The sequence below is a fragment of the Mauremys mutica genome, chromosome 1 (assembly GCF_020497125.1).
Source record: "Mauremys mutica isolate MM-2020 ecotype Southern chromosome 1, ASM2049712v1, whole genome shotgun sequence".
Lineage (NCBI taxonomy): Eukaryota > Metazoa > Chordata > Testudines > Geoemydidae > Mauremys > Mauremys mutica.
Window position 1 is genome coordinate 206,000,554 of NC_059072.1, and position 12,390 is coordinate 206,012,943.

The 12,390-nt window shown below is 49.0% G+C and overlaps 1 long non-coding RNA gene across 1 annotated transcript; it reads left to right on the top strand.

Annotated features, from left to right (window-relative positions):
* Positions 1–1,642: 1,642 nt before the first annotated feature.
* LOC123362252 lies at positions 1,643–2,683 on the top strand. The gene is made up of 3 exons (XR_006576382.1): positions 1,643–1,823; positions 2,185–2,332; positions 2,512–2,683. It is a non-coding gene; the product is annotated as an uncharacterized LOC123362252 (long non-coding RNA).
* The last annotated feature ends 9,707 nt before the right edge of the window (positions 2,684–12,390 follow it).

Here is a 12,390-nt window from a genome sequence, read left to right on the forward strand (position 1 = left end):
TTCCTTACCCATTAAGAAGTGATTGCTTCTTAATCATTCATTTACCTGTGTGATGTCTTTTCCGTTCACCTTGTCCACTGGTGACTCCCCCCCAGCCTAAATCACATTCCACCTCTAAGGGGGTGGACAAAGAGAGGCCACCATGCTCATTGGGGTGTCTCACAAGCAGTTGGGTTTTGGGTTCGGGTTCGGGTTTATCCATCAATGGCAGGGCTGAAGGGCTCCCCTCGGTCGCTCCCTCCTCCTCCTCGGCACTGTCGCTGATGTAGCGCTTTCTCCGTGGATGGTCAAAGACCCTTGGGGCTAAGACAGAGTCTGAAGTTCTCACGGGGTGGTGAAGGAGTCCATGTTTCCTCTCAGCAGCCTTTCCACAATTTCTAAACCATGTGTCCTTGGTAAGAGATGGCCTTGTCTGTCCGGTGCTGGGATTTATGGGGTAATGGTACTGCACCCTGATTGGCAGAGGGCCTTGGGAGTAGTTCTTAGTGGGGTCATACAGCCCACTTCTGGACGGGTCACCCTGCCCCAGAATTCTCCCTGATTGGTCAAATCTCCTCTTAGGGCAGTCCTATCGGGTCAAACCCATCCTAATTGGTAGATGGCAGTCGGAGGAGTTCTTAGAGGGGTCACACGACCCACTTCTGGATGGGTCACCCCACCTCGTAACTCACCCTGATTGGTCAAATCTCCTCTCAGGGTGGTCCCTCTGGGATGAAACCCATCCTGATTGGTAGAGAGTGGTGGGAGGAGTTCTTAGAGGGGTCATATGACACACCTTACTTCCAGTCATGTGGCCACCTTGACCCCAGAGTTAAAACCCCCCATGGGGCGGGACTTCCGCTGACAGGTGGGAGGGACTCAGGGGTCAATGGGTAGGGCTTGGGAGGGTCAAGGGGAGGGGTTAGGGTTTGATTGATGGTGGCATTCCTGATAAATACCAAGATTACATGGATACCTTCGAAAGAAATGTGGACTCGTTACCTCTGGACCGGGACTATGACTGCCCTCTTGACCTACCACCTTGGCTGAAAGTTGCTTTTCCCTGTATTTACGCATTGTTGGGACCAGAATTAGTGGATCTCCCTGCATAGAAGTCATGAAAACCAGTCCTAAGAGCAGGCCCTTTTTGGGAAGAAGAAATGTGGGACTCTGCTATGCCTCTCTTTAGACAATCAGCTCCTGAACAAAGTGATCATTTGAAACCATTACCCACTGCTGTGAATCCCACAATTGTTGGCTCACAGGAAATCTGCAAAGGGTTTCATCAAACTTCATCTGCAAGGATTTCCAATCTAATGCTCGTTTGGGCAAGGGACAAATGGAAGACAGATTTCAAAACTCACGACAGACATTTTAATGGTCTGATATGCTATTTGAGCTAACTAACGGTCCCCTGACCTTGCAACACTTCATCAGTGATGTATTTGGGGACAGTGTTATCTATTTAGGTGACATACGTTTCTTTTTGGAGAACCCAGAGCAGCACACGCAGCACATCCGAACCTGGAGAGGTTTCGGCAGCATGGTCTCAACACAGAATTGGAAAAACGGAACCTCCAGCCAACTCTCCACAGAGTTTTGGGGGTACATCCTCTCCCCAGAAGATGTTACCATTGACGCAAATAAGGTGGAAGCCATTCATAAATGGGGCGAAGTTGGAAGTCCTCAAGAAGTGCAGCGCTTCCTAGACTTCACTCATCCTGTGAAATCGAGACGTGCTGGCTCTCAGTGATGCTTAGACGGAAAACCACGCACCCCACACAGAGGATGGAACCAGCCACTTCCCGGTTGTCATGAGGAGCCATGATTTCTCCAGGAGCAGGGTAAAGGGCACAGGGATCAGCCTCTCAAAGGTAGAGGAGGGTCGTGTGAGGAGAGGGTCTAAGAGAGGAGGAACATGGGCTAGGCTCTGTATTTGGGCTTGGCAGGGATCGAGAGAAGGGAGAGGGCTGTTAGAGGGCAATGCGAGGTGGGAGGGGGGTCGAAGATGGGGGCAAGGCCTGGAAAGTTCAGCTACTTTAGATCAACTGTGCCAGAGAATCACTGGTTGAAGTGACTGAAAGCTCTGAACTGGGGATGGCCAAAATCCTCTTCCTCAGATGGGAACATCCCAAAAGCCTGTAGAAGCTCAGCCTCTGAGGTGAACGTTGTGGCCCTAACCTCTCTCTGCTCTGTACCTCTCAGGATTCCAGCCGGCTGTTCCAATCCAGGAGGAAAACTGTGCCACCGAAATCTCCCAGCACCTGTGCAGTGAAGTGCCACTTAAACCTGATGTGATGCACAGACCTTGCCCTGGCTGTCTGCACAGGGCTGAATTTCACCCCGTCAGAGTGTAAGGAAATAATTGGCTGAAAGCCTTTTTCTTTTTGGACATCTGTCTAGTGGGAAAGAACCATGGGGATTTTTAACCTGTTTCGCTCCCATGCCTGGTGCTTCAATGATGCAGAGACGTGCTGATGCATTGGTTGATTTCCCCACCTTTTAATCTACTCTCTCCTTCTCTTTCAACAGGTATTCTAAGGGCCCCCTGTGCATCATATGGGCATTCTTGGGGGTGCAGATGGCATCAGACCTGCACCTGAATAAATAATAGGGAATGAAATATGCAGACACTAAAGTTCTGCAGCCAAATTCTCAGAAACCTTCCTCTTCCATGTAGGATCAGGATTTTGGTTTGAATTGATTTTTTTTTTAAAGTGCTAAGCAGATGCTACACTGTAAGAAGAGGAAAGAGAATCAAAAACTGAAAGATTGTTACTAAAACCAATGAACAGCTGCAGAGAGTGGAGACCCGGCAAAGCAAACAAATGAATACTGTGAGTAAATAACCTGAAAGCAAATGGGGAAGAAAACCTCATCTGGGTAATTGTGGCTCTTGGGACAAAAATCGGGTTCCTGGGTACATAGCCTGGCTGAGATCATCCCTTTTCCCTGGGATTCAAATGTCATTCTCTGTGTGGTGTCCTTATTTTATTCCTAGGAAAAGGATCCCCAAAGGAGGTGTAAGGATCCGGGACTCTAATGTCTGCCAGAAGATTCAGCCACCTTCACAGGTAGAAGTCACTGGCTTTCCTACAATGCCACTAGCGCTCTTCCTGCTCTCCAGGTCTGCTCCCTCCAGCAGGACAGAGACACCCCTTAACTCCCCGAGTCCTGATTTCCTGCCATTCAAAAGGCTGAGGGTTTGCATTGCCCCCACCCCAACCATCAGAGACGTTTCCTATGGGAATCTCCCTAGAGCAGGGGAGAAATCTGTTCTTCCATTAGAACCAGTCTGCTCAGTAAATCCACCCACACTGACCTCATCTCAGCTGCTTTGTTTATCTGAGATTAGTGGTATCTTTGGAAAACCCTTAGCGTGTCGGGGCGTGAGGTGGAGCAGGGGATGCAGGAGCACCAGCAGATTCCCCTGAAGAACACCACCCTGTCTTTCTCTGGTCAGGTTAGAGCTCACCGTCCATTGCGGAGGTGAAGACCAGATGAGAGCTGCTGGATTGACCTTGATGTGCCATGTCCTTGTGTGGATGAAGGACCTACATCTCAGGGATGGCCAGCAGCAGATGTAACACGTGTGTCCAGGAATGGGCTAAATAACCTATATTGAGAGGTAAGTAAAATTGTGGCCACATGTAGACATCACAGGAATTGGTGGGGATTGACCCAGGGTCCTTCAGCACAAGCTCCTCTCACTCACTGTCAACAAATCCAGCTCCACTCACTAGACCACACCCCATTCCAGAGCCCCAGCTCCCAGGAGCCCTGATTCTCAGACCCAGGCCTCACATCACAAGGCCAAACCTCCTCCCATTATGGGCGCTGTAGAAGGGACCATTGGCAAAAAAACCCTCTACATTCCCCCTGTCAGAGACTGCAGCCACGGGTGACAAGTGAATGAGCTGAGATCTCCCCTGTGGGAATCCGAGGGGCTGCACATTTGGGGTTTCACAGGGACGGCCTCTGGCAGCCATTGACAGAGTGTTCCTGGGAGGAGATTTTCCGTCTCTAACAAAGGGTTTCTGTTCCCCCAGATCTCAGCCACTCAGCAGAATGCGGTAGAGCCGAGTGCTGATGGGCTAGAGGGGTCCCAGGAGTCACTGTGCAGCAGGGGCAGGGTCTGCAGTCACCATGGGCCATACCCTGCGCTCCAGACAACCCAGGTTGGTTCCATGGATTGCAAAGGGGACTTTGGCTTGGGGAATCGGTGCTGGTGCCTGTGTTCACAGCTGGGATGTTTTTTTGAGGCTACTCCGTGGTCCAAGAAGCATCATGAAAGCAAGAGGAGAATGGACATTAGAGAGCGAGGCCGGGACCTCTGCGGGGCTGCTGCAGTCAAACATCCACAGCCAGAATAGAGACGATGGGAAATGCACTTCACTGGCTGGCCACAGCCGCAGCAGCTGTCTCAGAAAGCTCTGCTCATGCTCCAGCCAACAGAGGCAGGACAAAGAGCCACACAGGGAGAGCCTGGGTTGCAATTAGCAAGTTGCAGTTTTTTCAGTGGATTATGCTGCCCTGACTGTCTATTTCCTGCAATGTGCACATCCAGCCTCCCTGGCTGACCTCAATGGGAGTTAGGTTCTCCGTGCCCACAGGACAGGGCTGGCCTTACCATGAGGCGAACTGAGGCAGCTGTCGCAGGTGCCAAACTGTGGCAGGCCACCACTAGGACCCAGAGCGTAGAAAATTGTCTGGTGCTGGTGCATATGTTTTCTCTCTGCTGGAGATGCACAGAGATGGTGGAGTGCTGTGCCGGAGGAAGGGGGCACAAGAGACATAACAGGCAGGCAGGAGAAAAGGGGAGAGGGAATAACAGAAAGCAACAGGAGCTGCAGGGAGAGAGAGAGGAGGAGCCTCTTATGTACCTCTCGAGCACCCCCAGGAGTCTGGACTAACACCAGCTTCTCAGGGAGCTTCCTATTTCCCGCTGCTTCCCTGAACCCGCTTGAGGAGAACAGGCAGTCAACTGAAGTAGTAGGAGCCGAGTAGGCCCTTAAGACGCTGATATCTTCCCTCATTCAGACCCTGCTACCAGCCTGCTTATTTGTCCCCTGCCACTCTAGCTGGCACAGAACAGCAGTCATGAGTGAAAGAAGAAAAGGCCCCTCTGAGGCAGCATTCAGAAAAAGAAAGAAAGCAAAGGAAGCTTTTCTGTCTACGCAGGAAGGACACTCTGCTGAGATACATAGACACAAATGTTCACGGTGAGCCTTCCGGCCCCAGTGAGGATGTGAGTGCTGAGGAGATGCCTGATCTTCCAGGTAGTCAGAGTGCAGGTGACCTGGCAGCTACTGCAACATCCATATCTCCATCTCAAATGGATGTAACCATGCACATTCCTGAAGAAAAGTGTAGATCAGAGAAGAGTGTGGTGGAGGCACAAGAAACAGCTGCTGCTGAGTGGACTCTTTGAGCAGTAGCCTGAGGGACTTCCTTTACTGCCTGGGCCACAGCAAGTGAAAAACTTCATGTTCCCCAAAGACAATGAAAATAGAAGTTTCCATCCAACACATTCCTGGTGTGAAATCCCCAATGGTGACAAAGTGGAGAGGCCATGGCTTATGTACTCAAAAACCCAGAATGCTGCATACTGTTTTTGTTGCAAACTCTTTCAGTCTAATGTTCCAACCACACTGAGTTCTACAGGAACAAAGGACTGGAAAAATCTGGCTAGAAATGTGGCATGCCATGAGAAGGCAGCAAGTCACCAGAGAGCATTCCATAGGTGGAAAGAGCTTGAGATGAGCCTAAGGTTAAAGTCCACCATAGATGATGAGCATCAAGAGAAGATTGCATCAGAGTTCTGAAAAGGCTCTTTGCCATTGTGAGGGTGCTTGCTACCCAAAACCTAGCACTGCGCGGCACTTCAGATCAGCTGCATGTGCCAAACAATGGGAACTTCTGCATAGAACATCTTCACCACACAAGTTCCCCAATCCACCACCCTTTCTTTAATCATAATAATAATTCATAATAAATAAATGACTATTCATCAGAAAAAAGAAAGAACGTCCTAGTTCTTACATCTCCTGCTTTCTTTGTATGTGTCAGTCTTCCTCAGATCATAGGGGCTTTGTATCAGGGAGTGTCCTTACTTTCTCTGTCTTGTAAAGCGCACACTAGTGACACTGACCAGATAAATAATGGAGACATTACCCAAAAAAAACCCCTAGCCCTTTGTCATAAAGACTGTTCTCCTCAGTAAAGCAAGCTATAAACATTAGGAAATGCACAGAGGACTAAAAGGCTGCAAAGTGAAGCACTCTCAAGTTAGGAAATACCAGAATGAGCATTGCCTGTGCAACGTTAACTCTGCAAGAAATGAGGCAGGGATCCTACAGGCAACAGACTCCTTCAATACCCAGCCCCAGAGCAGAAAACCCTGTGCACTGAATAAGGAAGGGGTCCAGTGGGGGAAAAAATACTATGGGATCATGTCATTAAAATCTGCATCGTCCTGCAAATGTACAAGAGGACTGAATTGAGGGTGCCAGGGCAACACTTCTTTGGACATTTGCTAACCTGAGAATGCTTCACTTTGTAACCTTTCCATCCTGTTTAAAAACCTTGACTTTGTATTTCCTAATGATTTTATTGATAAAAGCAAACGTAAGTAACGTTAAATGAAGGGTTTTTGTTGTTAATTTCTCTGTGCCATGTAACAGGGTGACCCCCCGCTCCAGCCTGGAAGGGGTTGGAAAAGCCCTGCAGAGGGCTGGGCTGGGCAAGGTAAAACCCTTGCTGATTGGAGGAAGTGGCTGCAGCTGGGGCCATGTCCCAAACTGAGCAACAGGGCCTTATAAGAAGGCCAGGGAAGCCAGAAGGATCAGTCTCTCTCTGTTTGTAGAGGGAGATGGGCCTGGCTACAGGGAGCTAGAGACAGGGTGCCTGACTGGAGCAGGGCCTAGCAGAAGGCCAAAAGGTCCTGGGAGTTGCAGAGGGCAGCCCAGGGGTAGGCCAGGGCAGCAGGTCCAAACCCTCCTTGCCAGTGATGAATGGCTGATACTGCAGCCTGCCCCAGGGCACGGGGGTGAGACGATGACTGGCAGTAGCCATATACTGAGGTGAGGTGGGGATAGTGGGTGGGGGTTCCCTGGGCAGGGTAGACCCTGAGAGAAAGGGGTTACTGCCAGGGGGCAGCACCTCAGCTAAAGGGGCACCGGGTCCAGGGAGGGGCACGGGGGCCAGGAGACAGGCAGATCACCGGCCTGCAAAGGGCACTCCGGAGCTGGAACGAGCTGATTCCCAGAAGTCACCAGCAGGAGGTGCCGTGGGGGTGAGTCCGCACCTCTATAAGCTGTTAAACAGTGAAGCTCTTACTCATGCGTTGGTTCAGTCTATGATTTATTGCCATGGTTATCTTTGTGAAAATCCCACTTTTACCACTCAGGGCTGTGCTGATCAGAGTATTGAAAGTAATGAAATTAAACTGCATTAAAACAAAACTCATTTTATGCAACTTCAGGGTCAGTGAAAGTTCTCAGCTGTAACCCTGAATGCGCAAGAAGCGGAGAAACAATATCCAAGAAAAAGAGCTGGAATTTTGCATCTTGTTTTCACCTAGGCCTTACTGAGGAAAGTAGCAAACACCTGCCCTTTGCGAAGGAACACAGCACCGTACCGCAGCACAAACCCCACTGAGCACAGCAGGGGCTGTCCCGGTTATCCAGCTCTGACCCTGTTTCATTACAAATTTTCTGTCTGTGATGATGTTCTGGTAACAAGGGGGCAATCAGCTGTCAAAGGTAGCTGTTGCCATGGCAGCCAGGGTGCTAGTCATTCTCCCCAAGTATGAAAATGAAGCGGAGGGAGGAAGTGCTGAGTTATCTCTGATGTCACAAGGCTACTGCTCAGGCAGCACCAGTGGGCAGCAAATGTGTGGTGTGTATGTGTGTTGGGGGGCGGGGAGGCTTTCCCCGTGCTCCTGTTTCCCCAAATTTCCTAAAGAAGCCAACAACAGAACTACCCAGAATACACATTAATGGTGATTCCACCCACATGATAATTAGTGGCTGACATTTGATTCAAATCCCGCATGGCATGTTTAGAAACAAGGGTTCCAAAAAAAGGAGAGACCTCGTTAAACAGGAAATGTTGATGCTCTGGTGCATTTGTGGTTGTGTTAAAATTGAATACTGTGACTTTAAACGTTGGGCAGGGTTCCTGGGCATGCTTGCACGCTAGGGAGCTCAGTAGGGCAGCACACAATCGGGGCGTAGCAGCAGCCAGTCAGCAGGTACCCAGTGAGTTGTGCCTCTCTGTTATAGGGAGTAGCCTGTGTTCTCTCCCTCTGATTTTTGGGTTCTTATGTGTTGTTGTTCTGGCTCCTAAGAAACAAATTAGAGAGACGTTGGGAACTTCCATCAAGAATATTTTATATTTTCTCTAACTTGTCTGCTTGTGTGGCACAAAACATGAAAGGCACAATCTCATCCAAAATAAAATAAACTTATGAAGCCTTTTGAAACAAAAAAATGGAACCATTTCATTCTGGTAATGTTGATTTTACTGAAGCACTTCACTTTTCCTTCCCCTTTCACAGGGAGGAGCCTAAATTAGGTTTCCCTAAATCCATGATTGGAATAGTGACGCAAAGCCTCACTAGAAGCCAAGCAGCTCGGAAAGAATGGGATGATCACAATACAGTAGAACCCCATTTATCTGACCCTCTATTATCCGGTTCTCCATATTAACCCAACAACTAGCGCGCACGGGTCCAGAAGTGGGCAATCTCTCCTATGGTCCCTAGATGGCGCTGCAGCCTGGCACTTTCCCATTCATCCAATCATCCGACGTTTTGGTTAACCAATCTGGCCCTGGTCCCAACTCGATGGGATAAAGGGGGTTCCGCTCTCCTTGTGAGCGATCGTTTGATGCAGGGGATCTGCTGCTGGTGTTATTCCTTGTGGAAAAGTACAAATTGCAAAATTGATGGGAGGGGCCTTCTGAGGTGGTGGTGGTGGTGGTGGTGGGGGTCACGCTGTTACCTGCAATGTATACAGGCCCCGCAGCAGGGACGCACCTCGGACTGTGCATATAAACAGGTTAAAAGTGCTACACAACAGTGAAGCCGTTGTCAAGATGCTATTCTGTGCAGAGGATTGTAAGACAGCCCCTGTTCCTGATCTGAGGCCTGAATGCCATAGGGATATCCCACTCGAGAGCATTGAGGTGTGTGAAGAGGTTACCGTAACTGAAAAGACAGAGGTCATGGCTGTGCTGCAAAGTCACTGGCAGGTATTATCAAGCAGGCCAGGCCTGACTCACAAAAGTTGCCTAAGATGAACACGGTGGGATCACAACCTGCACCCAGCAAAGCATCCCACAGAACTGGTCCATTGCGGCAGCAAGTTCATAAGGAGATGGCAAGCCTGCTGGACAGGGAATAATTAGCGAGTCAAACAGTCCCTGGGATGAGGAGGTTGTTTTGCTGATGTTTACAGGGAGCTCCTCCCGAGTGTGGGGGGCAGAATGGGAGGAAGCACGAAGGGGCTTGTTTGAAGATTTAACCAGGGAGTGATGGGGGTTAGCATCATGAGCCATGTAACTGCGAACACTGTGTGCCCTTAGCCCAGGGGTGGGCAAACTGCCCTGTCTGCAGGCACTGCCTCTGAAGCTCCCATTGGCTGTGGTTCCCAGACAATGGGAGCTGCAGGGGTGGTGTTTGGGGCAAGGAGAGCATGTGGAGACTCCTTGCTTTCCCTATGAATAGAAGGCAGATAGGGGATGTGCTGCTGCTCTGGGAGCCACACGGAGACATGGCACTCGCGTTTTTGTCGCTCTTATCTGGACTCTCTGCAATTGGTCCACATCTTTCCTGAAAAGTGGTGCCCAGAACTAGACACTAGACTCCAGTTGAGGCCTAATCAGCGCGGAGTAGGGCAGAAGAATCACTTCTTGTCTCTTGCTTACAACACTCTTACCTCTATATTACAAGTGACAAACTGAGGCAAAGGGAGACTAAACCCAGGTTTTTTAAAGGTATTTAGGCCACATAAATCCCACTGATTTCAATGGGATTTAGGAACTGAAATCCCTTTAAAAAATTTGGCCATAAGTGATTTGCTCAAGGTCGCAAAGGAAGTCTGCAGTGGAGGCAGAACTTAAACTCAGACCCCTCAAGTGTTAGTCGAGTGCGATAACCTCTGGACCATCCTTCCTTTCTCCTGTGTCTATCTAATGACGTGCTTCTGTCTATCTAACCCCAGAGATAACCATGTCTCTGTCTAGCTATCCCAATAGAAAAACATCCGTCTGTCTAGTGTCTACCTACTTTTCCATAACTAAGCCAGGAGCTATGCTATTTATAATAAATCAATTAAAACCACAAACTAGGAATAAACTCTGATAAGTTCAATAACCAGCATTCTTGTTGAAATCAGTAAGATTATGTTCACACTCATTCACTGTATATTAACTGAGGAGATATGAATGAAGAGCAAAGTTAAGCAGCGGGAGCTGAATTAAAACTATGGGTGAAACCCTCGTGCCTGCTCTGGCTTCTTGCACAGCCTAAAACTGGAGTTCTTCAGTGGGGAAGCAGAGGCAGCAAGTGAGTTTGGAAAAGCTTCCCCCTCCAAAAGAAAGGACCCTAATGAATACTAAGTAAAACATCTCCCTCTCTCCCGTGCTCACATGCAGTATCTTATCATCCTGTACAACCTACAGCTACAAATCTCTATAATTTACCATGAGTGAATCGAGACAGTGGGAGGACCAGCCTGTCCTTATCAGAAGATAGTTCGTTAGCAGAGTCATGAAGCAGCTTCCTAGAGAATACCCACTGATCTCCACCTAAAGGGCCACAATGAATTGCAGGTCAAACAGCATCAAGAAAGATGGTTCCCTTGGAAGCTAGGTGAGTCCAGATGTTCCTATTCCTTCTCCCGCTTCAAACTAAGAAGAAAACTCAACTATGCAAGAGAGATTTCATTCTCTTATTGGTGTGTATCCACCCCGAACCCATGAGAGCTTCCATGGGGGCAGAGAATGGTGCACTGGGGAAGCCCATTCCATACTGTATTGTCTTTATTCACAATCTTCTCTCTCCAGGGCTGTCGACTGGGAATATTTCACCAGCACAAAACTTACTCTGGGAAATTTTAAATGAAAATGTTTGCTATTCAAATAAATGAAACACATTTTTAGAAAAAAAAGAAAAAACCCTCCATTAAACAAGATTCTGTGAAACTAAGAGGTAATTTTAAACAGATTATTTTCATCTTGATTTGCACAGCGTACGACACCTTTTAACTCAGTACAGCAGAATGGACCAGACACTCAGTTGGTATAAATCACTGTAGCTCTGCTGATGCTGATGGATCTGTGACAACTGACGCCAGGTGATGATCTATTCTGATATTCCCAAACTCTGACATGCAGCGTTCAGGATAGTTTACGCAGTTGGTCCCATTTCACTGCAAGTTATTTTGTGAGAGAAAATGAAGACAACATTTTGGGGTCAAATGCATCAGCACTTTGAGAACAGAAAAGCAATCTTTTCTCTTGGTCGACAGAATGGATTTTGAAGCTTTCCTCAGGTATTAGAACTGAAAGAAAAATAGACCACTCACCTTAGTCTTTGCCCCGTAATGTTAAAACTTGTTGCAAGACAGCTCTCTCTTACTTGAACTCAAATGGATTGTGTCAGGGGTAATTGGAGGTGGGGTTTATTTGTTCTGCCAACACAAGAGGACAGAATTCATAGAATAGCAAGGTTGGAAGGGAACTCAGGAGGTATCTAGTCCAACCCCCTGCTCAAAGCAGGACCCTTCCCCAGACAGAATTTTACCTCCATTCCCTAGATAGCCTCCTCAAAGATTGAACTCACAATACTAGGTTTAGCAGGCCAATGCTCAAACCACTGAGCTAGCCCTCCTGAATCTCAGGTCAGACGCACCTGCAGCGGCAATGCATAAGTGAGTGCGCTGCATCAGCCCGGCGTTGGGCTCAGGGCTTTGGCCTTGGCAGCTTCTGGTCCAGTCACGTCTCCGGGTGCCTGGACTCAGAGCTTCTGGCCCCCTGTGGCTGCAGCCAGTGCTGGGGCACTGGGCTCAGGACTTTCATGCCCCTCCCAACTCCTGCCGGCGCTCTGGGTGCCTGGGCTCGGGGCTTCTGCCCGGCCTCTGCAGTGAGAGCTCGGGGCTTCCCTTGCAGTTCCTTCTGGGGCTCAAGGGTCCACTTCTCTGGGTGCCCCGAAAATGGTAGGAGCCGAGGTGATCCCAAGTAGTAGGTAGGAGCTGAGGTGCTGCCAACAGCAGGGCCCCATCTGCACATCTGGGAACCTCCTCCAGCTTCAGAAAGGTTGCTTCCAACCTTGCTATTCTATGAATTCTGTCCTCTTGTGTTGGCAGAACAAATAAACCCCACCTCCAATTACCCCTGACACAAGAG